This window comes from Phodopus roborovskii, unplaced genomic scaffold, assembly GCF_943737965.1.
Source record: "Phodopus roborovskii unplaced genomic scaffold, PHOROB, whole genome shotgun sequence".
In the NCBI taxonomy this organism is placed as follows: Eukaryota; Metazoa; Chordata; class Mammalia; order Rodentia; family Cricetidae; genus Phodopus; species Phodopus roborovskii.
This window is the reverse complement of record NW_026126598.1, coordinates 5,743,859-5,770,683: the sequence shown is the minus strand read 5'-3', so window position 1 is coordinate 5,770,683 and position 26,825 is coordinate 5,743,859. Positions and strand designations below refer to the sequence as shown.

At 46.6% G+C, this 26,825-nt stretch overlaps 1 protein-coding gene across 2 annotated transcripts in view; it reads right to left on the bottom strand.

Moving 5' to 3' along the window:
* The window catches only part of Caln1 (calneuron 1), a 439,729-nt gene extending 413,142 nt beyond the window's left edge, over nt 1–26,587 (bottom strand). The window contains exon 1 of one of the 2 annotated variants that reach the window (XM_051204808.1): nt 26,378–26,587. The gene's annotated coding sequence lies outside the window, so the exon portion shown is untranslated. Of the gene's footprint in view, nt 1–9,003; nt 9,165–26,377 lie in introns of those variants that run through there. The other variant, XM_051204809.1, reaches the window with a different exon arrangement.
* Between the last annotated feature and the right edge of the window lie 238 nt (nt 26,588–26,825).

Below are 26,825 nucleotides of genomic sequence, written 5' to 3'. Positions count from 1 at the left end.
AAGTTATTAAAGAGGATATAACAGCTCATTGATTTTCCAGTTCTGCTTCTGTCGTGGATTTTTTTTTATTTGTTTGGGTGGTAGAAAAGTGCATTAAATATATTTGATAGTGAAAGCATAAAATCCAATGTGAAGCTCTGCAGATTCAGAAATGGCTGTTCTAACTGTATAGAAATGTATTGAGATGTAATGACTTTGGCTCTAGTTAACTTTGGTATGTAGGGTCTATTTGCAAGGGTTTTTTTTTTTTTTTAAATAAGCTTTAAAGAAGAAAAGCAAAGCACAGAATCATATACATTGCCACTGTAAACACAACAAAGCTTGACTTTCCCTCTTGAGAATTGACCCTGTCTTAGGTCAAATCTCTGTCTCTTCGTTCCTAAGTGTTCTGCCCACATCCCTCTCCCTCTCTCCTTCTCTCTTTCTGCCAACACTTCAATGTGAAGATGGTACTGAGTGCTAGCTCTACTTATCAGACTCACTGAGTTTGCTTCCATCCAGTCCATCCCTTCGTGTAATAGTCAAAAGCCCGGCTTCAGCTGATGTCCCCTGGGAGGACAGGAACTCTGTAGGCTGCTGACAGCGGGGCTGGGCTGAGTCCCTAATGAAACCCCTCCCAGAATATTGGAAGATGAGGTTGGTGGCTTGGCTCATCAGGCAAAAGCACTGCCACTGACACCAACAACCTGAGTTCGGTCTCTTGGATCCACGCCATGGCAGAAGACAACAGACTCTCACAAGTTGTCCTCAGACCTTCACATGCATGCCATAGCATGTTTGCCCTCACACTCAGCCCTCCTCACACACATAAATGGACGCAATTAACACTTTAAATTGGAAAAGACAGGTCCCCTCTACCCTGCTCTCCTGTGGATCTTTTTACTCCACAGCAGAGGTAGTCCAGCTCCCAGCCTACCTTCTCGCCTCATCTCACGGAGACCCAGATCATCTTCCCAACAATGGGCCCTGGGGAACCAGCCCTGGCCAAGGTGAGGGAAACTTGGCTCTTTCTTTAGGTTCTTAAAAGGTGTAGAAGGGAGCTAGCCTGGGCAGATGGTAGAGGCGGGGTGTAGCTGAAGCAGATTTGTGGCTACAGCTAAGCTCCAAGGATGAGTGCCAGGATAGGTGGGAGAGGGTGGGTGACCACACCCCAGAGCATATAAATTTGGGGTAGGGGGAGATGGAGGATCTATTTATCCAGGGTCTCAGTGATGTAGCCAGGCTGATTTTCTTTCTCGAGGGACCAAAATGTACAGGGTTCAAGCCCTGGGGAGGGAAACAGCTCCAGGGATCTGGCTGAGCTCCCTGTGAATGTGAGAATGTGTTGTCCCATTTGGAGCTCTCTGGAGAGTTCCAAGGGCCAAGTCTCTCGGCCTGGCTTTGACAAGAGTCACTTTTCATCCTCCTTGGCTTCGGGAGCCAGGCAAAGCATGTGGGTGAAGAAAAAAAAAATCAGTTAATAACTATGCACATTTTATAATAAATTTTAACAATTTAAGAGTACAGTACAGCTTTATTCTCCTTTTATTTCACCACACTAATTCAGTGCATAATAACCTGCCAGGGACACAGAACCCACTTGACGTATGCTCTGAACACCAAGATAATGGAAAGAGCTGCAGAGGGACTTCGTGTCGCACCCAGGGCAGCAGAGGACTCCCCCTTTTTTCTTCCTTGGGAGCAATAAGGGGTGCAGTGTTGAGTTGCTGGGAGGAAATGCAAGTGTGGAGATGCTTCAGCATGTGTCTCAATGGCTGTCTTCTGTGTTCCTCTGTCCCCCATGGAATGGCCGGCAGACAAGGGAGCAAGAGCTACAGATAGACTGCTGTTTCTAACAATAGTCTGGCTCTCCCAGGATTAGTCCCAGGGACCACTGCATTCCCTAGATCTCTTGGGCACTGACTGCCAGGTGGAGTGGCCCTTTTCCCCCTGATAGCTGACCACTGCCACCCTCCAGACTTGAGCTGAGCCCCCAAGAAAATGTTCACAGGAGCACAGATTTAAAATAAATAAATAGGGCCAGGAGAGACAGCTTACTGCTCTTTCAAAAGATTTCCCCAACAGTACCTCTGCCAGGCAGTGACAATCACCTATAACTCCAACTCCAGGAGCTCTGGCACCCTCTTCTGGCCACTGTGGGCAACTATATACATGTGCGCATACACAGACACAGATACACATGTATACACATAAATAAAAGTAAAATTAAATGTTTTTTAAAGAAAAAGGAATGTCCTGCCTCCTGCAACAATCTTCAACCCTCTTCTTAGGCACTGAAATCATCCAACAGTTTCAAATCTTTGGGGAATTGTCTTTGGGTCCTGCTGACAATCTAAGGCTTTTCTCTAAAGCAGTGGTTCTCACCCTTCCTAATGCTTCAACCCTTTAATACAGTTCCCCATGCTGAGCTGACTCCCAACCATAACATTATTTTTGTTGCTACTTCCTAACTGTAACTTGTTACTTTTATGAATCGTAATGTAAATATCTGATATGTGACCCTCAAAGCAGTCACTGCCCACAGATTGAGAACCACTGCTAACTGATCTAACTGATGTTGAAATAAATTAGTTAGAATGGGCTGTCCGAAGCACTTGGGAAAGAAACAGTCCAGAACGGCCACCACCAGCCTGAGATACTTTCTTAATCTTTTAGAGACCTTCACTTGGCTTTACCAGAGGAAACAATTTCAGGACAAGCCAGCATAAAGTAGAGTTGGGATTTGTCAAAGGATGCATATCTTTTAAGAAAAGAATTTATTTTAAAGGTTAGTTTATATAATAGGTGTGTGTGTGTGTGTGTGTATGACACTGGGTGTGTGGAGGTCAGAGGACAACCTCACATGTCAGTCCCCATCTTCCACCTTGTTTGAGATTGAGTCTCTGATTTGCCACTGTAAAGCCTAACTCCAGCTGGCCATCCTACAAGCATCCAGGGAATCACCTGTCTCCACCCCCATCTTGCCAAGGAACATTGGGATAACAGGTGTGTCTAGCCCACCCAACATTTGCATTATTTCTAGGTTTTTGAACTCGGGTCTTCCTGTTTGCACAGAAAACACATCTTCCACTGAGATGTCTCCACAAGCCCCTAAAAGACATTTTCAGTATAGATAGATCTCAGGCTATCCTGATTGATGGGAAAAGGGGTGCTTGGGCAGAAAGCAGGACACACCTGAGAGCTTGAGTGTGGGCTTCCCAGGGGAGAGTCTCCGTGTGTAAGTATCCTAGTAAGTACACAGAACATTCTAGAAGCTTTGGAAAGTCATTGTTTAACAGCTGTCCCCAACCCCACAATTTCCCTATCTTCACTTCCCCTTTTAGTCCTAGATTTCTCTCTCTTTCCCTCTCTCCCTCCCCCTTTCTGTCTCTCTCTTCTCTCTGTCTCTGTCTCTCTCAATGTGATCTCTTCAGACAGATTTACAAGTGGTTGTGAGCGGCCCATCACTGGTGCTGAGAGCCCAAATCAGATCCTCCCCAAGAGCAGAAAGTATCCCTAACCACGGGGCCACTGCTCCATCCCTCCATGCCTCTTTTTGATAATTCAGATAATAAAGTGGCTCCAACGTACCTGGGATGGGATTGTCATCTGAACGCAGCAAAAAGCAGAACCTTCCAGGGCCTCACCCTGTCCATTTTGGTCTTTGAGGGTCACTCACTGGGATTTGCAAGTGTGCTAAGCTGGCTGGCCAGTGAGCTCTAGGGATCCACCTGTCCCCTTCCAAGTGCTGAGATAAAAGGTACACCACCATGCCTGGCTTTTATGCAAATGCTAGGGACTTGTGACCTCTTTGCATAAGAAGGGCCAGAACATGGCCTTCAGTGAAAATGGAGTTTCTGGTGAGATTCTTAGGTTTGCACTGGAGGGGGGGGGGGAGGCCTTCAGCAGATAATAGTGTTGGAGTTCTTGCTTCTCCACTGGTGAGAGTCTGCAGGCTTCTTTCCCTTCTCGTGTCCCCTAAATTCTCCCTGTATTTCTAGCTTGCTCTACAGGATATGGAAATCCGGATACATGGAAATAGTATCTATTTCCATCACACATTCAAAAGAGCATAAGCAGATGTGTGTATAAAAATACAAAAAAATAATAAACCATATAAACTAAGGATTAAAAGGCAGAATGGCTTCCAAAGCCTATCCAGGGAATGGCTGAGAGATTAGATAGTTTGGGAGAGTCATCTTTGACTGGCCCCATTGCTTTGGGACTGTGTGGTAGAGAAAACAATGTCTTACCTCATAGGACAAAGTATGATTCCCCTCAAAGTTCACAGACCACAGATGAGGGGCTGCTAGCAGAATGTGGTGGGTGAGTGGAAAGTCTTCAGCCAGCATTGTAAAGTTACTTCCCCATATCTGCAAAGATGGGGCTCCTTCATTTAACCTTCTCCAGCCTACGTACTCTAGCACCTCCCAAGACCCCAGGCCACCTGCAACAGGAGCAGAGTTTCGTATAATGAGTCCCCCATGCTCTCCTTCTAAGAGGGAATGGCAGCAGTTGGCAGGCTCCATTGTGGTGGGTTCTTACTAGCAGGCATGGGAGATCTCATGAAGATAGCTGTTTGCCCGGGAGGACTGCATTCTATAACACCAGCACCGCATCCCATCCCAACCTCAATGGCACAGTTCTTAGCGTGCCTCCAAGAATCATTATCCCACTGACACAGACCATTTTGTCTTGCCTGTTTCTTGAGACAGGATCTACTATAGCCTCAGATGGCCTCAAACTGCCTATATAGTCAAGGATGAACTTGAACTTTTGATCCTCCTGCCCCTACCTCCCAAGGGCTGGGATAACGGATGTGTACCATAATTCCCAGTTTATGAAGTACTGGGGATGGACTGGAGGGCTTCTGCATGCTAGGCAAGAATTCGTCAACTGAGCTGTGTTCCCAGCCCAGCCCCCTCCACTGCAAAACTGAAACATCTACACACACACACAGAGAGAGAGAGAGAGAGAGAGAGAGAGAGAGAGAGAGAAGAGTGCACAGTGGGGGTGGGGAGGGATTAATCATCTTCCTTAGGATAAAATCCTTCCCCTTACAGGCATCCAAGACCCTTTGTGATATGGCCACATCTCCAGCCTTCTCTCTCACCACATGACTATGGATAACGCCGCCAACTGGAACAATTGAATTGGTACCACTCCCTAAAATGATCCATTCACTTCTGGTCCGTGCATGGGATACTTAAAGGTCTAGAATATTCTCTCAGTACCATTTCTTTGGGAAATCAATTTCGGGTCACTTATTTGAAGGAAGATTTTCATGACCTCAAGTTAGGTAGATTCCATGAATTTCTTTCCAAGGTTCACTGGATTTGGGCAACTCACAATCTCTTTTGACTACTTTCGACTTTTCTAAAGCTGTTTAGCTTCAGGTATTTTCTTGCAGTAATGAAAAACTGAGTAACAGAGGCATTCAAAAAACAGTATGTTCGGATCAAAAGGTGTTGAGTGTCTATACAGAGATCACAGATCAAGTATTGGTTCGCTGATTAATGAGTTGGTGAACTCTTTCTATGCAGTGAAGCAACCATATAAGCAGACCTTTCCATTTGGAGATGTTTCTCCTTTCGGGATTTTCTTCAAAGCATGAAGAATGGAAATAGCTCATGACAGGGGAAGGCATCTATCATGTGACTGCCCTGACTGATCAGAATGGCATAAAGGACACCCAGAGCCCACAGGCATCTGGAACAGGTCTCAGGACAGGAGATTTCCCCCCCCTGCAATTCAAATTTCTCCCCCAATGGATATGCTTTAGTTCATATTGATTACTGGCATGGGATTTTCTGTCTCTGACTCATCTCTATTCCCTCAGTAACTGAGTGGGAATCGGTGGTGAGCAGTCGTTAAAAAATCACCTATGTTTGGTGGTTAAATGTCCACAGAACATCACGGATTTGTTCAATTAACTTTTATGGAGCATAAATGCCTGGCTAGGTCCTGCTCCAGTCTTTGGGAGAAAGGTAATGAATGACAGGATAGCATCGAAGGGGTCATCTCTGCCTTCAGAAAAGGCACCATCCAGCAGCCAGAGGAGGTGGTGTTGTTCTCTAGATGGCTGGTCCTTGGGTTAGTATGTACGTAATTGATGCCAGTTGAGATAGAAAGTCTTTCTTTGTACCTATGACATACTCAGACTTCAGCTCCATTATCTCATCCAGTCCTGACAACTTTAACACATTACAGATAAAGGAAATTAGAGCCAGTGACAACAGGTCACAGGCCAGGCCACATACTGTCCTAACACACACTGAAATCCCAGTGACAGTCTGTCAATCCTCCAAAACCAGACCCTTTGCATTGCATTACCCCAGTAATCTGAGAGCCTACCAGGGCCACTTAATGAATACTAATGACTAGGTGTGGTGATACTGATCTGTAATCTTAGCTCAAGGGAAGCTGAGGCAGGGGGCTTACCATGAGTTTGAGATCAGCCTGAGCTATGTAGTAGTGCTTGCTCACACACACACACACACACACACACACACACACACACAGGTCTTAGGATGTAGTTTGATTGGTAGAGTGCTTGTCTAGCATGTGCAGTGCCTGTGTTCAATTCCCAGCACTACTCCAGCCAGGCATGGTTATATACACCTGTAACCCTAATGCTGAGGAAACGAAGGCAGAAAGATCAGAAGTTCAAGGTCATTCTTAACTACATAGAGAACACAAGAACCTGAGTTGTACTCCCAAAACCCACATGAAAATGCCAGGTATGTGCGCCCTGTAATCCTAGCCCTGTGGATAGAGACCGAATAATCCTGGAGACTCACTGACCAGTTAGTCTAGCCTAATTGGTACAGTCCTAGCTAGAAAGAGACCCTATCTCAAAGGAGGTGGGCAGCATCCTAGAGGTTGACCTCTGACCTCTATGCATATGCCCACATACACATGCATGTACACACACACTAAGAGAAGGTAAAAAGAATATTGAAGGATCAAAAAGTCATGCCACCACATTTGCCAGACCTGAACAAACCCCACTGGAAGCTCTATGTAACTTGAAGGCCAGCAGACATCAGTAAATTGAAAACAAACACACACAACATTAACCTGCAAAGAACAATTGATGATAAACAACAGTCCTCTGATTTACTTATTGTTCATGGGTCCCCTCTAGGACAAGGACACCATTTGTGATACCCATCTAGGGCCTCTTTTGTCAAACCTCAGGAAACTGCACGGGGCTGTTGACACTTGAACCACAACACACAGAGCAGCAGGGGACCTCTGGCTTCGGGAAGCACAGGAGAGGTACTATGTGCTGCCCCCTCGTGGACCTTCACCTCTGGACCCTCCCACTGTGCACATGAGGATTCATCCTGATGACTATGGCCATGGACCCTTTGCGATTCCCAGGGAAGCCGTTTGCAGAGGAATTGCAAGCGCAGCCTTGGACAAAGCCACCATACTTCCCTTCCCATCAACTGCTCTCCACCTTGCATGATGAAGCCCCCCACCCCCCACTCCACCCACCATTGACTTTTGGTTTTGTTTGTTTGTTTGGTTTTTTTTTTTTTTTTTTTTTTTTTTTTTGCAGAGAGCAACTCTTCCTGGGTTTTCTTTTAAGGGACTCTTCAAATTGCCACACAAATCCAGTGGCAGTCACAGAGATTGGCAAGTCCACCATGTGCTACATTCTAAGGCTGTGGGTGATCTCCCCTGACCAGAGAGTTTCTGCTCTGCAGAGAATTTTATTGTTTTACTAATGTGGATTGCAAAGGACTACAGTGTGTGGGAGGCAGATGTACTGACTTCCACACTCAACCCAGAGAAACTGCCCATCCTTGACTAGGGGACTGGAAAGGGTTCCACACACAAGAACAACTGTTCAAACCAATACTTTGGGTCTCTCTTTGTGCCAACAATAGGGAAAGGGACCTCCCTGCTGACATAACTGGGCTGCACCTCACCTCCCTAACAATGTTTCAGAGTGACGTTCCTTACCCTTCAGGGTAAATAAATCAGCAAAGGTGTTTTCCTTCCTAATTGTGTCTCCCCGGTGAGAAGTTGCTATCCCATGGGAATCCCTGCCCCCAGGCCACATGGACCCAGGGACCGTTACCAGAATAAAGAAACATCCATCTGCTGGAAACTGGCTCGCAGGGTCATATATGGAGGGATGCGAAGCTGACTGAAAGGAATTCTTTTCCTAGGGTCTGAGCTGAGAGAAGCGGTTCACCCCAGAAGGAGGCTGTGGGGGCAGGAATAGATCAATGTACAATTTGTAGATGGATGTGTGCTCTGGGCCCGTATACATTTTACAAGATACAATGTGAAAAGAAAATAAATTTCCTTTCTCCCTCGCTCTTCCTCTCTCTTTTTCTCTCTGCCAGGCTCCAGCAGATTCTTAAACCAAAACAACTCTGTAGAAGAGAAGTCCGGGACTCAGCTAGGAGTGAGTTTCCTCAAAAGGCATGAGGGAAGGGGTAAGGATGTTTGGGAACAAACAGCAAGCATTTTTTTTTAACCTAGCAGCATTCAGAGTCCAGGGAGTAGGGATACCTGGGGGACAGGTGTTAACACGGTGCACCTCTGGAACAATTTCTGTAGAGAAAGTTGTATGGCTTGCACGGCCATCTTCGGTCTGAGTGGCAGATCATGTTTTCTTTCAGAAAAGCAAACTGAGTCGGGGTGATGTCCTTTTTCATGATCACCAGGAGTCAAGGGACCCAGCCAGGAGAAAATGTTTTTGCACAAGCTAGAGCGGAACTAAAGATGCTTTCCCCAATGCTGGCGACCACCTGAGCAGCTGGGTGAAGCCAGGGCCAAAACAAACAAATGAGGAGCACCCTCCAAAGCATCCCTTCCCTTCCCTTTCTTCCCTCCAAAGCCCAGGGAATCAAGACTTGATTTGTCTCAACTAGATCCTGAGCTGAGGGACAGGAGAGGAAGAAGAAGGGAAGAGGGAAGCCAGAGGCCAGGCAATGTCCATGCAGTTAGTGTCTCATTGATTTAGAGCCACACGAGCCTGAGTGCCAGCGTTAAGGACCATACCTCCTGCTGATCTCGGGAGAAGTGCTCCAAGATCCATGGCTGTGGAGTTGGGGGAAGAGTCGCTAAGCCATCTGAAGGAGCAGAGCACTGCAGCTCCTCAGCCTGACGGGCCAGGGCGAGCTTTAATTAACAGGGTCTGATCCCTCTTCTTTTTTGGTAACTGAGCAGATTTAAAGGGCTAGAGACCCAATTTGAAGGGTGCTGCTGCTGCTGCTGCTACTCCGGCTGCTGCTGTGGCTGCTCCTGGCTGCTGCTCTCGGCTGCTGGAAAGGCTTTCTGCAGATTGCTAGTCCCAGCGAGGAGATGGAGCCAGGAGGATAGGAAATGGGGCTGTTCATGCAGGGGTCTCTTGGGATGTGAGGTTGGAAAATGGACCACGAACCCAGGCACAGCCCACACCAGTGAGTACCAATGTCATGCCTGATGTCCTCTTTGGCCAGGGGGAAGGGCTACACTAGCCGGGGGGCATTGCAGGTAGCATCAAGGGCACCCTGTCCCCACATGAGCCTGGACAGGACACTGGCCAAGGAGAGTAGGAGACAGTTACTGTTCTGATAGGTTTGCTTGAGGACAGTCACTGTAGAATGTGCACATACACACACAAGCCAGCCCAGGCACATACAAGCTTGCCCATGCACACACATGCTTGCCCATGTACACACATGCTTGCCTGGGAACATACACCAGTGTACAGACACCTATGTGGGCTAGAGAGATGACTCATCTGTTAAAGGCTAGGCCCATAACCAAAATGATAGATATCTGTGTGAACACATACACATGCCTGTCCATATATACATACCCACCTATATACAGGTCTAATCACACACACACTTTCATAAACATACATGCATGCCTACTTAAGTACACACATATCCACTCACATATAGTACATGCCTCCCTAGTACCTTCCAAAGCCAGAATGATAGCCAGATCCATGTCCTCTACACCTCGGGCTTACAGGAATATGACCAAGAAAATCAGTGACCCTAAGCATAGCCAATGAGACATCCACAGTCAAGAGAAAAGGAGCCATCTGCAAGGAATGGTCCCTGATTCCCTGCTGCTTCTGAGCGAGCAGGGACCACATTGGGGACCATGTTAACTTTTTTTAAAGATTTATTTTTATTTTCTGTGAATATCTGTGTGTCTGTGTGCCCGAGTGCAGTGCCTGCAGAGGCTGGAAGAGGGTGCTGAATCCCCTAGAGCGGGAGTTTCAGGTTATGAGGGTTTCCACAGTGTGTGCTGGGAACTGAACTCAGGGCCTGCAGAGAGGGAAGCACACTGAGCTGCTGAGCCATCTTTCTAGCTCCAGGAACTACGCTAAGTTTTGAAACCACCACAGAAGAGACCCTTTGACCCTATGACTCCCCGTCACACACACACCGCTCCTGCTAAGGCAGCCACTGACGTCTCTGGGGTCTTCCCCATGGCCACTCCATGTCTCAGTCTCAAGTCTCTTCAGAGTGTTTAGTGCACCTTACCTGAATATGTGTATGGAAGGGGCTGTGTGCATGTGGGTAGGTGAGGGGTAGAGGTGCTTGTAGAGGCAAGGGCTCAAGGTCCAGTATCTTCCTTTATTGTTCTCTACACTGTATGTTTTTGTTGTTGTTGTTGATTTTTGATAATTTACTTAAGTTTATTTTATGTGCATTTGGTGTGAAGGTGTTAGATCTCTTGGAACTGGAGTTACAGACAGCTGTGAGCTGCCGTGTGGGTGCTGGGAATTGAACCTGGGTCCTCTAGAAGAGCAGCCAGTGCTTGTAACTGTTGAGCCATCCCTCCACCCCATATACCTTGTTTTGTTTTGGGTTTTTTTTGTTTTTGTTTTTGTTGTTGTTGTTTTTAAGACAGGATCTTTCACTGGCCTGGGGTTCAATTATTTTAGCTAGGCTGCCTGACCCATGAGCCCCATGGATCCTCCCACTCCTATATCCCCAATGGTGGAATTACAAGCACATACCACCATGCCTGTCTTTTTATCTGGGTGCTTGGAATTCAAACTCAGGTCCTCGTGTTTTCATAGCAGATACTATACCAATTATGTCATCTTCCTATCCCTTGCCTATGCCCCCTGGTAAGAACATTCACTATCTAGCAGTCTCCATGTCTAAGTGAGTGCTAAGGATATAGGGATGTATGTAGCCTCATATCCCTCCCTAGGATGTTACAGTCAAGTGAGGAACCCTTCCCTCCTCCTAAACCTGCCTTTGAGACTCATAAAATGACAAGGTCGAACTAAGCCAGGATGCTCTTAATGGGAATAGGGAACAAGGAGGAGACAAGGGCTTCACAAAAGCTCGTTCAGTTATCACAGCACTGAGCTTAATTAACCAAACCCTAAACGATTGGAACAACCTGGTCAACAGAGCATGCACTTAAACAAAAATCGTGAAACACCACACAGGCCTCCAAGCAGATGAGGAGCAGTGAGAGGTGGGCAATTTCTCCCTGATTCTCACCTCTCTCCTGAAAAATGGTCCCTGCATCTGGCCCACGCTGGCCGGAGACAGAGTCTCTTTAGGCTTCATGTGGGACTTAAGCAAAATCCCTGCACTTCCCATCAATGAAAGTCACCTCCCCTCTGCTTGGCAAACCACTGCCAGATCTCTGTAGTACTCTCAATTTCACATGGGGGCCACAGAGAATCTGGTATTACCTTTTTGGACATAATTTTCATGCGCTTTCTTGCCCTGTGTCTCTCAAAGAGGTTTGCATGTTGTCTTTTTGTCTCTTATCTACAGAAAGCAAGCATGCTGATGGCATGGGACTATAATCCCAATACTTAGAAGGTGAAGGAAGGAGAATCAGGAGTTCCCAGGCTAGCCTGGGCTGTATAGTGAGACAGAAAAAGAAATGAAGAAAGGAAGGAAGAGAGGGAGGGAAGGAAGGATGGAGGGAGGGAGAAAGGGAGAGAGAGAGGGAGGGAGGGAGGACAGGAAGGAGGAGGGTAGGAGAAAAGAGTAAAAGGGGGGAGGGAAAGTGGAAGGGAAGAAAAGAGGGAAAGGAAGGGAGGGAGGAAAGAAAAAATGAAGAAGGGAAAGGAGAAAGGAGAGAGGTAGGAAAGTGTCTTAGTTAGGGTTTCTATTGCTGTGAAGAGACACCATGTCCATGGCAACTCTTATAATGGAAAATATTTAACTGGGACTCACTTGCATTTTAAGAGGTTTAGTCCATTATCATCATGGTGCAACATGGTGGCATGCAGGCAGAAATGGAGCTGGAGAAGGAGCTGAGAGTCCTACATCTTGACCAGCAGGCAACTGGAAGTGGTCTGACTCACTGGGTGTAGCTTGAGCATATGAGACCTCAAAGCCCACCTCCACAATGACACTTCCTCCAACAAGGCCACACCTCCTAATAATGACACTCCCTTTAGGGGCCATTTTCTTTCGAACCACCACAGCAATGTAGGAAGTAAGAGAGAGAAAGAAGACAAAGAAGGAGTGGGGGTGTGAGAAGGGGAGAGGGAAGGGGGGATGGAAAGAAGGGAGAGTGTGAGGACTAGAGAAAGAGAAAGAGCACTGATAACGTGTCCTTTCCCTGGTGACTGATAAGTGGGACCGTTCACCCTCTGTCTTCACCCTTGTCCGTGGACCTGTCACATTTCCATGAGTTAAGCTCATCACAATATAACCCAGGTGCAGCATACACTGTTTCCTGCAAGCTGGGTAGAAACATCTCTATCACAAAGTGGCAGTGGTAATGTCCCAGAGTCATTGTCCTGCAGTCATGGCAATGAAGTCAACAGAACTCTACAGCTAATAGCTGGGCCAATGGAATAGGACTGGCAACATTTTCTCTCTGAGGGTCTCCAAACCTCACAAGACCTTCCTCTGGCTGTCCCAAGAGTCCAGGAGCCATTCCCTCCAGCTCCAGCTACACTTAGAAATGCTATACACTGAGAGGTAGACGGCTGACACTTGGCTTGCCTGTGCTCCTGTGAGTAACACCCTCCCCTGAAACACATTTATTTCACCAAGCTGATCTTACTTTGGTCTGCTGTCACCTCTCTATTTAGGATGAATAGACATTCCCTTTACCTGGGAAGGCTATGCAATGAGAATCTTTTTTTTTTTTTTTTGGCCTGAACTGCTATCCCCCAGCTCCATCCTTGGAGTCAGGGTCTCCAGACCACCTATGCCACCATATCTTGAGTGGTCCAGTAAAGGAAGTTACAGGAGGAAGGCGGGTGGAGAGTGAATGGTTGGCTTAGGACCTCAGTATCTCCTGGCCTCTCCCTCCCCCTCTACCCCAGCCCTTCCCCCCTCTTCTTGTCTTCCCTATGCCACGTGTGATATGTTTGCATGAAGATGCATATGGAAACCAGAGATCATTGTCATGTTTTTCCTCAATTATTTCTCCACCTTTTATGATTTATTTTCTATTTTAAATCCTGGGTATTTGTGCGCGTCTCTGTGGGTTTATGCACATGTGAGCACCAATGCCTGAGCAGTCCAGAAGAGGATATCAGATTCCCTGGAGCTGGGGTTGCAGGTGGTTGTGAGCAGGTTTATATGAGTGCTGGGAACAGAGCTTGGCTCTTCTGGAAGAGCAGTACACACCCTTAACTCCTGGGCTGTCTCTCCAGCTCAACCCACCTCACCTTTGAGACAGAGCCTCTCACTTAACCTGAAAATCACTCTTTGGCTTGCATCCACAGAGCATCCAGGATGCACCTGTTTCTGCCTCCCTAGCACTGTCCTGATAGCCATGCACCACTATCCAAGACTTCCTTCTACATAGCTGCTGGGAATTCGAACTCAGGACTTCCTGCTTGAGCAGCAAGCCTTTTAGCCATATCCTCAACCCCTCAGTGCCCTTTGATAACTGCTAATGCCAACCTTACTGTATCCTTTGGGCAGGAAAAGGGCTGTTCTGCCCATGTTAGAGAAAATAGCAACAGCAACATCAGAGCTATGGCCCCCAGGAAGTGAAGTGCTAGCCATTAAAGGACCCCAGGGTTGGTGCCCTCTTTAGATGCCTAACAAACCCATCAAGCCTTTCTCAGGCTGGGTAAGATTGCCTTTTTCCTTTGGTCTACTCGGAGGCTAGTGCCTCTTCTTGCAATTGCTAATTTCTGTGTTAGTTCAACTTTCCAATTTCTGTGCAACCAATCCCATGTGTTAAGGGCCATCTGTTTGGAACAGCTAGGGTGGTTTTTGTTTTCCTGACTGGACAAGAATTTTTTTCCTTGGAAATCCCAAATTGGAATGTTCTAATAGTCACGATTAAGCCTCAGTCAGAACGTTCTGGCACAAAGTACACATTTTGAAGTATGTTAACATTTACCAATTAAATGAAATTATAAGAGAGTAAAAAAAAATCTGAGCTCATTCCTCACATTGGAGGCTGCTGGCACAACCCTGTGTTATCTATTTATCATTTATGATACCAAATTTATAGCCATCAAGAAAGAAAAATATTCCCAGCCTAATTTTAAATCTGATGTATCCAAGACAATAAATAAATAAATAAATAAATAAATAAATAAGAGGCAACAGAGAAATTTGAGAAGATTTGGCCTGAATGCCACTCTGAGAAAAAGAATCGATATAATGTGCACACAATCGTCGTACTTAGTATTGAGCTACAGTCAGAGTGTCGGGTCAATGCTAGCACACTGAATTGATATTTGGAAATTGGACAGTGTAGTTGTAAGGGAATTTGGGGGACTGAACTCATCTATTAGTAACCCCACATGGGTTCTATACTCAGAGATGAATGGATGATAGACAGACAAACGGACAGACAGACAGACAGATAGAAATATAGATAGATAATATACACACACACATAAAATCAGTCACTCTGGAAACAGAAGAGTATGGCATCCACCCTGGAGAAACTCCTCTAAGGCAAGTTCTATGGAGGCCTCTAACATCTTCTACATACACCCTGAAGAGAATGAGACTATTTGCTATCACTGTAACAAAGTACCTAAGGTTGGTGGACTTATAAAGAAGAAATTCGGGTCTTGGTTTTGGAAAGTACAAGGGTTGGGTGATCACATCTGAAAGTCCAAGGGTTGGGTGACTGAGGTAGTAGCTTGGTCCAAGGACTAATGGGTAAGGTGGTTGGAAATATAATGAAGCTGATGGGAAACCAGAATCACAATGCTGCATAGGATGTCAGAGCGTAAGGGGTGGGGCCAGATTCATTCTATAAGAATCCCTTCATGAGAACTATCCTGGGTCATCTCCATTGGCAATTTGGCAAGATTGAAAGATGCTTAGGAAGTTAGTAAGGCACACTTCTATTTAGGAGTGTCCAAGAGGGCATCTCCAGAGATGATTGGCACATAGGAGAGCCAATGAGAGAAAGGCTAGAAACACTATCCAATAGGCTGGGAATTCGTATGGAGGAAAACCAAAACAGGAGTTGTGTGGTGGTGGTGCATGCCTTTAAAATTCCAGCACTCAGGAGGCAGAGGCAGATGGATCTCTGTGAGTTCAAGGCCAGCCTGGTCTACAAAGTTACACAGAGAAACCCTGTCTCAAAAAACCAAACAAACAAAAAACAAGAGAACAAGGAGGCTAGTCAGCCATGTAAGCTCTGTCCTCCCTCTTCAACTGTGTCTACTTGCCATCACCATGAAGAACAGACTTGAGCTACTTCAGTCTTTGATGGCATCCCAGAGACTCTCAAAGAAGCCTCCAGGCCTTTATCCTTAGATTAGGGTTGCACCACTGGTCCACCCTAGAGGAAGATGGTGGTGCCAAGATGAGGAAGACAGTGGGTGTTACTATGGCTTCCAGCTGCTGGCTTCTCTGACAGGCCAGCATGCAGATGGTCACTGTGGGACTCTTAGGTCTGCAATCATGTAAGCCAATCCAATAAATGTTTCTATAATCATTTTAAAATCACATATACAAAAATATATAATGTGTATATAATAGCTTCTGTTTGTTCTGCTTTTCTAGAGACCCTACTATAGGAACTAACCTATATATTACCTTATAGCTTTTTGTTGTTGTTGTTTTTCAAGACAGGGTTTCTCTGTGTAACAGAGGCAACTCTGGTTGTCCTGGAACTCGCTCTGAAGACCAGGCTGGCCTCGAACTCACAGAGATCCATCTGCCTGCCTCTACCTTCTGAGTTCTGGGATTAAAGGCATGCACCACCACTGCCTGTCATCTTATAACTTTCCAAGACCAGTGCCACCCTCTCATGTGCCCCACATGGAAACATGCTTTCACATGCATGCATACAACACACTTAAAATGGAATTGTTTTAAAACTTGCAATGGAGGCACTTGTATAAGACAAGAAACACACAGGCATGTCACAGGTTCTGCTCTCAGGGTTGGAGGGGAGCCTCCAGAGGTAAATGGCCATCTGGGAACTAGACGATGATGCATGTTGCTGAGGTGATGGGTAAATCCTGCTGCTGACACACAATGCGGGGGTTCGAGGCTCCCAAGCGAGGCAGGGAATGGAAGACACCAATATCAGTCAGTGAGATAAAATATTCCTGGTCAGACTAGAGAGGGAAGCTGGGTTCATTATGACAGTGTGTCTCATGGGGAAGGAGAGGGGTCACTGCAGGGCTATTCTGGGTCCAATCCCAGTGACATGCCCTTGAAAGAGACCCTTCAACTATATGAGGGACCTAATAGGCCACTGGTCAATCTAAGCAGCAAATAAAACATAAGAGGGGGTTGTAATTGGAGAACAATTAAATTAGCCTTGCTAAAACACAATCCATGCCCCCCCATGACATTTCAGAAAAAAAAATCAAACTCCACAATCTGTCTTAAAGGCTCTCTATAAACCGCTGGCAGGAAATTACCTTTCACTGCATCTTTTCCTTCCAGCTCCTAGCTGACAAAAATAGTTCCAGACACACAGAAACACTCTCAACGCCCGGAAGAGGCTAGCTTCGCGCAATCTGGCCTCGGCAAGTTCTGCCAGCTTGGGGATATTCATCCTTGGCCCTGGTAAACTCTAACTATCTATCAATACCCTACACAGACGTGTTCACTGGGAACCATCCCAGAGATCAGTTCCTCTGCAACACTTCCTGCTCCACCCGCCAAGCAGAGAAGGGCACCTACTTCTCTTGCAGCAGCCAGCGCACTGGGTAGACATCTTGTTTTTCTCCCAGAGGACTGTCTCCCACTCTATAAGAGTCAGGCATTGCTCCATAGGAGACGAGAGTCTCTCACCACTGTATACTTAGTCTACCTAATACAGGGCTGGCTCACAATAACTTTTAAAATCTTATTTATCTAGCACTACTGTTAGTATGCTTGTACATGTTTGTTCACAAGCACGCATGTGGGGAGGGTGCACATGGCACAGCATGTGTATGGAGGCCAGAGGATAACTTTGGGGAGGTGTTTCTCTCTTTTTCTTGTTAAGTGGGCTCTGGGGATCGAACTCAGATTGCCAAGCTTACGTCACAAGCACTTTACCCCACTGAGCCATCTCACTGGCCCCAGCAAGTTTTGATTAACATGAATTGATAGCCAGGTATGGAGACTCACACCTGTTATCCAAGCACTCAGAAGGCTAAACCAGGAGGGTAGCAAGTTCAAGGTCACTCTGGGATAGATATAGGAGCCTGCCACCAAAAAAAGTCTTGGACCTGCTTCCATATTAACAAGTGTGCTTAGCTCCTTGGCATTGATGAGAAGTTTGGGATGCTCACCCCGCGGGGGGGGGTGTTAATACAGAATATCTATGGCCCTGTAACAGAGAGCAGGCTGTGCAGTACACAGAGCTGCTGTGCTGTTTGTTAGGAGGGACGCTGAGGCTCAGGCTGGAGCTCAGGGGTGCAGTACTCGCTGTGCATGCAAGATTGAGGCCCCAGGAGAAGAGGAAGAGAAAGGGGGAAGAAGATGAGAGGAAGAGGGGAAGAGAAGGAAGAAGAGAGGAGGAGGAAGAAAAGGAAAATGAGGGGGAAAGAGGAGGAGCATGGGAAGAAAAGGAATAAGAAGAGGAGACGGTGGAGAAGGGAGGAGGAAGAGGAGGAAGAGGGGAGGAGGAGGTGGGGGAGGAAGAGAAGAAGAGAGGAGGAGGAAGAGGAAGATAGGAGGAGGGAGGATGAAGAGGAGAGGAGGAGAACAGAGAAGAGAGGGGAGGAGGAGGAAGAGAGGAAGAGGAAGATAGGAGGGAGGAGGAAGAGGAGGAGAAAGGGAGCAGAAATGAGAAAAGGAGAAGTGGGGGAGGGTGGAGAATTGGAGGAGAGGGGGAGGAGGAGGATGTCAACCTCTGTCCCGCCCCTCTGCTGAGCCATGGTCCCTGAAGTTGAGCCTACAGACATGGCCACACCCACCCAAATGCAGCAACCAGGGCTCCTGGTCCATTCAGTCCATCTACTCTTGCTCAAGTCACTAATGTAAAGGAAAAGTAGTGTATTTAAAGGTCGGTGTACATCCAAGTTATTACAAATGTCTGCAGAGATGTTATTTATGAAGTGGAAAGTACAACACGGTTATATTTCTTATAGAATAAATATTTATAAACATAAATTATTTTTACATTGTGTATGTGTTTATTTATGTAGAAACCATAGAGCCCGGGGAGATGGCTTAGTCAGTAAAGTTGTTTGCCATACAAGTATGAAGCTGGGTATGGTGGCAAGCACTTGTAGTCCAGTTCTGGGGAGGTGGTAACAGTAGGATCACTGAGGCATGATGGCCAGGAAGTCTAGACTAATTGGCAAACCCTCCTAGTGAGAGACCCTTTCTGAATGGAAAAGAGTTGATGGCTCTGAGGAAGGACACCCATAGTTGACTTCTGGCTTTCACATGTGACACACACACACACACACACACACACACACACACACACACACACGTAATTTTTTAAAACAGAAATGATATATCATCAATGTACATTTAACAACAACAAAAAAAGCATTCCACTTAAAATATGGCAGTGCACTTAGGGCCAGGAGGATCAGGCGTTCAAGACCAGCCTCAGTTACATAGAGAGTTCCAGGCCAATCAGAGCTAGATGAGACTCTGTTTGAATTAAAAAAAAAAAAATCCTTCCCCTAAATAATGAAAAAAGTATTTCAACAGAACACAGCTGCCAGGACTACAGAATGTGTACGTGTTCAAGGTACAGGCCACAGCTTCAGACATCACCATGGTTAAAGCGTTCACTTTCAAAATGACCAAAGGGTAAAAACCTGTTTTTTCATCTTATGAATGACAATTAGGGAAGACTGTGTGCACCCTTATTGCCCCTGGATAAGTGTGTGAATATGTGTATAAAGTCTATGAACACAAAGCAAAGTCTCATCCCAGAGCCAAATCTAACCAGGAGATAGATAGATAGATAGATAGATAGATAGATAGATAGATAGATAGGTAGGTAGGTAGGTAGGTAGGTAGGTAGGTAGGTAGGTAGGTAGATAGATAGATAGATGATAGATAGATAGATCAATCGATCTGCTCAGGGTCGACCTGAGCAGGTGCATACACACAAGGCAGAGGAGGACATCAAATGTCCTGCTCTATCCCTCTCTTATTCCTCTGAGACGGGTTTTCTCACTAAACCAAAACTAGGCTGGCAGCCACCAAGTCCCAATGACCCTACATCTCTGTCACCCATAGCACTGAAGTTACAGGTACTGACGTTACAGGCTCACACACAGCCATACCTGGCTTTGTAAACAGTTGTTGGGAGTGTTCTTACCTACTATGCCATCTCACCAGCCCCACAAATTGAATAGCCTGGGCTAGCCTTGAACTTGCAGTAACTCTTACCTCAACTCCTAAATACTGGGTTACATGTATGCACCACCACACCCTGCCAGCTCTCACGTCTTGTTGTGATCAGCCATCACAACTCCAGTGATCTGTGGAGGTAGTTTTGGACGATGTCCCCATGGAGGGTTAGTGCTTTCCTAGTGTTGAGATGGGGAGCTTCCCCTCCCAGAATCCCTGGGAGTCTGGATTCAGCATCCTGGTTCTTAAGTTCAAGGTTCCAAATGATCCACACGTAGCAGAAATAACACACTGTTTGTGTGTTCCCAACCATCTCCCACCCCTCTTTTAGTTACACACTGGGCTAGTGGGGGTAGGCAACCAGTGGAAGGGCACCCCCTAAAGCATGAACTGGGGTTTGTCCCCACAACGTAGGGACTCTGAACCTGAGAAGCGATTGTGAAAATGCCCTCCCTGGCAGAGATGCGATCCTTCCTCAGAAGGCTCCAAAGACAAACCAAAGTGCAATTGAACCCAAGCTCACCTTGGGGGACCACTAAGTTTACTGGGTATACTTTCATAGCATGGGTGAATGAGGAGTTACCAATGGGAACTTGGGTGATTCCCAAAGTAGCCACACCAGAAAGCCTTCACCAAGCATCAATGATGGTGTCCCCATAGCAGCACGGGTGAAGACCCCTTCCTCTAGTCTTCTTCAGCCAATAAATGGTCCCTAAAACCCAACCCCCAACCCACAAGCAATTAAGAAAAATTGCTTGCAAATGGATGAAAGAAATGGCTGGATCTCAGGTGAGGGTCCAATGACCCTCCCCACCCCGTCTTTGAGGGACTGTCCTGAGTCCCCATGCTTACTCCTGGCAGACACTTAAAAGCAGGCAAGGCTAATATCATGAAGCTGGCCATTGTACGACTCAGAGGATAGTCTCCTGCAACAGAATCTCCCTCTAAATCTAGGCAAAACAGGTGATTACATAGATGCTGGACTGCTCGGTGCTTTCTGGGTAACACAAAATCCAAGAAAGGCCAGGAGGTACCCCCAAGGTACTCTGAAGGGATAAACGGCTCACAAATGGCTTTATTTGTGGCTTTCTACTCCATTCGAGTAACCTTGGGCCCCAACACAGCTCTGTATGCAGCCTGTCTCTTTGAATAGAAACCCTCAACCTGGTGCCCTGGGTGCTCTGGATAATGTAGGAATGGTAGTATCTTTTCCCTAAATCAGGCTGCTGTCATCCAGCAAGGCCATCTTCTGATGCTCCAAGGCTTGATATCCTTTTATCTCAGCCTGAGAAGATACCAAAGTCAACAATAATACCCTTGCCGCTGGCCTCTAAGAAAACCCATCTGTCAAGGAGCTGGTGGTAAGAACACAAGCTGAGGCTCAGAAAGAATTTGTCTGAAGCATGTCCACAGCCCTAGTATCCCAGATCCATACCCAGAAAAGCCACCACGAAGACAGAGCTATGAAATGACTGTGAGATTGGTGGGCAATCCCAGCAGGTGTGTGAATGGACACCAAGCCAGCCCTTCCTGGCCACAACACAGAAACCACATCAGTTACTTTAAATAAAGAAGGTTTGGGGGCTTCTAGGATACCGCAAACATCTTCTCCCCTTCCTTGAACAAAAGAGCCCTATGTGATGGCTAATATCTAGAATCGCCAAGAGACACTCCTTTGGGCATGGCTAGGAGGAGTTAATTGGGTTAATTGAGACTGTGGTTAATTGAGGTGAGGAAACCTATCCTGGATATGGGATGTACCATCCCATGGGGTGGGGGTCACAGATTAAATAAAAAGGAGACAGGGAGCTGAGCACCAGCATCCATCTCTCTCTGTTTCCTGACTGTGGATGCCATGGGACCAGCTGCCTCATGTTCCTGTCGCCATGCCTTCCCCGCCATGATGATTCCCTAAAACTGTGAGCCACAGTTAAACCTCCTTCTTTAAGCTGCTTCTGTTGGGTACTCAGTCACTACAATGAGAAAAGTAACTAATACATCCCTGTGTATTTTAAATTGTACCAGCCCGACTATTTGAACTCGTTTACCTGGGGGTTGGACTTGGTTTCTGTTTTCATTGGTCATAAGCCTGAGGGCTGGAGTTTAAATCCCAGCACCCACATAACAAGCTAGATTACAATTCAGGTACCCACGCTGTGTGTGGGATAAAGACAGAAGACCCACTGGGGCTTGCAGTAATCCAGCCTAGCAGGAAAACACCTGCTCTATGTTCAGAGAGACATTTCCTCAAAGGAATGAGTGGACAGTAATAGAGGAAGACACTCATCACCCTCCTCTGATCTATACACACACATTCATACTCACACACTCATACTCACACATACACCATGCTTTTAATTGCCAACAAAAAAATATATTCAGTCTTTATTGTCTGTTTGTCTAAGATACTGTGATGACCACCACCACTCTGGTGACTGTGAACCCAGCAGCCTAGAGACCTGGAGGAGACAGAGGCCATGTTGTGCTCAACACCTAGACAGGCTGCCTTGGAGGCTGAGACTAGACCTGCATTTGCCTTCCCAAGTGTTACATTAACTTCCCTGGGTAGCCATGAAAACAAATGACGATTCACTCCCAGTAAGGCACGGAAGTCCAGCACAGCAAACTTTACTGAGTGAGTTTACTGAACTTGCAGAGCACACATGACAGATAACTTCCAGGGACATAGGTGAAAAAACAGCTGTACCGCTCACGGAAAATTCCCACCTCAGCATGAATAGTGACCTCACGGATGCTGCAACATGGAGTCCTTTCAGTTAACTTTCTGCTTCCTGTATAGTCTAGCATCTCCCAGAGTCCTTTGCAGCTTCTGGAGGGCAGGAAGGAGTAATGACTAGAATCCCAAGTGAGGGTTCTGAGACTCTCCTCTACCTACGAGGGGGTGTCGACAGCTCCATTTCCATTACCACAGACCTGGTTATCACTGTCTTGTTCTGCTCTAGTTGCCATGGCTACTGGGCCACGTTAATCTCTACTCCAAGATGCCATCATGTCATGCCTAGAGGGAAAAGACCATTCTATAACACCAGGCTTAGAAAATCAGCATCTTTTCAGGAAGTAAAGACCACCTATGGTAACCCTGGTTATTTTTTATCATCTCAGTGATAAACAGAAACAACTTGAGGAAGGAAGGATATAACTGGTTCATCGTGAAGTGGGCAGCATGGTGTTACAGTTGGGTCCATGGCAATGGGAGCTTCTGACTTATTCACAATTTGGTGGGTTTTGAAGCAGGGCTTGGATATGCCTTTCAAACTCCACCCCTAGGAGCCTCTATCTACCAGCTAAAACATATATCCCAGATATTACACAAGCTCCCAGATAGCAGCACCAGATGAAGATCAAGTTTTCAAATGGATCCCATTCAAATTATAAATCAGCCAAGTGTCATTTCTCCCAGGGACTCAAAGAACTCCAAGAACCTAGCTCAGCAGAGAGTGAGAAATATTTTCATAGTGCAGAGGATAGGGGACCAAACAGGAAACATAGAAAGTGGAAGGAACTGAAATTGCTGAATCGGAGCTGGAAAGGATCAGGTAGGACATGTTGACCACCCTAGTCAGATGCTAATGAAAGCTACCCATCCCCACTTAGCTTATACAAAAGAAGTAAATACTTAGAAATGTGATGCTATGGTTTTTATATGCAACATGTCATCCCAAAGTTCATCTGTTGAAGGCTTGGTCCCCTTCCTAGTTAGCTTTATTTGCCAACTTGATACAACCTAGAGTCTTCTCAGAGGAAATGACTGAGGGATCAGATCGGCCTGTGGATATGTCTGAGGGGAGTTGTCTTGATTGTTAATTGATGTAGGAGGAGGGTCCAGACCACTGCGGGTGGTACCATCCCTAGGCAGGTGGTCCAGAAATGTCTAAGAAAGCTAGCTAAGCATGAGCTTGTGAGGCTCCATAGTTCTTGCCTTCAAATTCCTGCTTTGATTTCCTTCAGTGATGACCCATGACCTGGAAGTATAAGATGAAATGTTTCCTCCCCCAAGTAGCTTTTGGTTATGTTATTTGTCACAGCAACAGAATGAAACTAGCACAGTCCCCAAAGCAGAGGTGGGGCTCTTAGAAAGTGATAGAGCATGAGGACTCTCAACTGTTTAGAGGAAGCAAGTCATTAGGGGGCATACATTTGAAATTTATACTTTTCTCACTCTCTGTTTCCAGGACACCGTGAGGTGAGAAGCTTTATTCCCTACCCTGATGCTCTCTGCCTCACTCTAGCCTAAAAGCAATCCACTACAAAGTGAAACCGCCAAAACCATGAGCCAAAACCTTTCATCCTTAACATTGTTTTTCTCAGGGGGACCAGCCAGCAAGATGACTTCGAGGGTAAAATTGCCTGCAACACAAACCTGAGACCCTGAATTCAGTCCCCAGAAATCACACTTAAAAAACTGGTTGTGATAGTGTGTGCTTGTAATCCCAGGGCCAAGTGAGTCTCTGGAGCTCACTGACCAGCCAGCCTCGCCTACTCGTGAAAGACACTCTCCCAAAGAACAAGGTGGATGGCACCAGAGGAATGGTACAATGATGCCCAAGGTTGGCTTCTTGCCTCCACGCTACACACCATGTACCTGGGTGAACCTCTTCCCACTCATCCCACTCACCTTCACACCCTAGTTGCTGCATCTGGGAGAGATGAAAAGTGGGAGCCAAGGCCAAAGTAACAGAAGAGGGTTTTGTAATCCTACAGCTAACGTCAAGCAAGAGACAGACACTCGCCTAGCATGATAACATCCGGAAATTATGCCAGCAGGAAGCCATGAATCTTCTCTGTGGATCACTGTGATCTGTGAGCAGGAGATGAACATTTCCACTGTGCAGTGCCTGATTTGTTGTTTAATATAGTTAGTTGGAGATGAGCTTAGGAAACAGAAAGGAACAGAAACTTCCACCCAGAGTAGAGGACCCCCTTTACTTCTCTGACTTGTAGGCTCCAAGTCTCCCTGGTTCCAAGCAGTGGTAAAAATGGATGAAGACACTAAGAGTGATGAGGGGTGGAATAGCAAAATAACCAGATTTTAAAATAATAGCTCCAACCTGAGAAAGAAGGGAAACAGATGGAGTAGGAGAAGAACTTAAAGCACGTGTCTTGCAAGCACAAAGATCTGAGTTCAATTCCCAGAACCATACATACATACATACATACATACATACATACATACATATATCAGGCATGCTGGTGTGTGCTGGCAATCCTAGCATCGAGGAGGTGAACACAGGAGAATCCCTGAAGCTCATGAACCAGCCACCCTATGGAGGGAGTTCTGGGTCAGTGAGAGACTGTGTCTCAAAAAGCAAGGAGGCTCTCATGAGAGCCTCGGCTGGTAAAGGTGCCAGATGATGACCTGAGAGCCTGTGCCAGGACCCACATGGTGGAAGAAGAGAACCAATTGCTTCATGCTGACTCCTGGTCTCCACATGTGTGGTGGGAGATGCACGCCCACACCACACACACACAAACACACACTAAAGAAATGGGGGAGTGACACATGAGATTGTCCTCTGGCCTCCATGCATGCACACACATGTACACCTGCACACATACATATACACAGAAGAAACTAAGGAAACAGGGTCCGGTTGTGGGAAACCTGGCTAGGTGTGGTGTTCCCAACTTGAAATCAAAGCAACAGTCAGAACTGACTGACACGAACCAACCTCCAGTCACTCCAGAAAGGATGCTGGCAACAGACCAAAGGAATATGATCCCATCCAAGACTATCTTGATGAACTAGTTACTTACAGGGTTACTTACAGGAGGGCAAGGGGGTGACCCACAAACAGCTGCATCATTAGCATGGGTGATGAATTCTCCAGACTACATAGATAGGATCTCCACATCAGTCACTCTTCTAGCTCCTGCAGAACCAAGCATGTGTCAAGCTGGGACAGAGTTACCTGCAGCTGGTGTGGGAAGGCAGGAGGAAGAACTGACTGGAATCAGAGGTGAGGGCCTGATGGCCCTCTCCAATCATCTTTATATTGGTCATTTTTTGTCAACGCTTGATACAGGCAAGCGTCATTTGAAAAGAGGGAACCTCAGCTAAGAAAACATCCATCAGGTTGGACTGTGGGCAAACCTGTGTGTGCATCTGTGTGATTGACAGTTGGTTGGAAAGGCCCAACTCATTGTGGGTGAGCATCCCTGAGCAGGTGGTCATGGGTTGTATTAGAAAGTAACTGAGCAAGCCATGGGGAACAAGGCTTGGAGTTTTGCCCCATGTCACTATTACGTACTCCGAGCACTACTACGCTAGGTTACATAAGGAAGAGTGAATCATGGGGGAGGACCTCCCCCAACCAAGAGATTCTAAAATTTGAGCTAATGGTGTAGACTTGGGGGTTTTGCTGCTGGTTCAAACATTTACAATATAAGAAACCAAAAATTAAAATCACCTAGGGAGTAGTGTGCTTTGAGAGCAGAGAGAATGGGCATCTTGTGCACTGAGAAGGCTTCCTGGAGGAGGCAGTGTTGGTTTTCTGTGTCCTGAAGATCAACAAGTTAATAAGAAGTGCATCCCTGGACCGCCTCCCACCTCCACTACCAGGGAACCACTCCAGTTTCCCCTGAAACCCAAGGCAAGGACATGATTACTGAGACATACCGTCATTGGAGACAGCCTGTCATCCCCAGTCCCCACAGCTCTCTGGTCCTCTCACCTGTGTTCCTGGAGTATTCCTTGGAACTGCTTCCAAAGGGACTCTGACCTGACTGCTGGAGATGCGAAGGTGGATTAGCCACACAGCCCCGGCCAGGAGATCTTCCACACCAAGCTGGCTCAGTCCTCGCAGCCCACTGAATGTGTGCGGGACCCTGACTACGGTGCCCGCTCCAACTGCCAGGCTGGAGAAGTGTGCCCAGGGCTCTCTGGAGCCAGGCCAAACCCAGCTAACCTACCAGGCAGATGGAGGTGGAGTCCAGGGATCCTGGCAAAAATCTCCAGTGTCACATTAACTCCCAACAAGCCACAGAAGCAACTGGCTAAGGACAGCCATGAGCCCAAGGCCAGGACCCGCCCTAGACTGCTGGGACCTCCTTGCTTTCACTCTAGTTCTTATAGTTAAATTAGAGTTAGATTCTCGGCCCAGCCCCCAACCCATGAGCAAC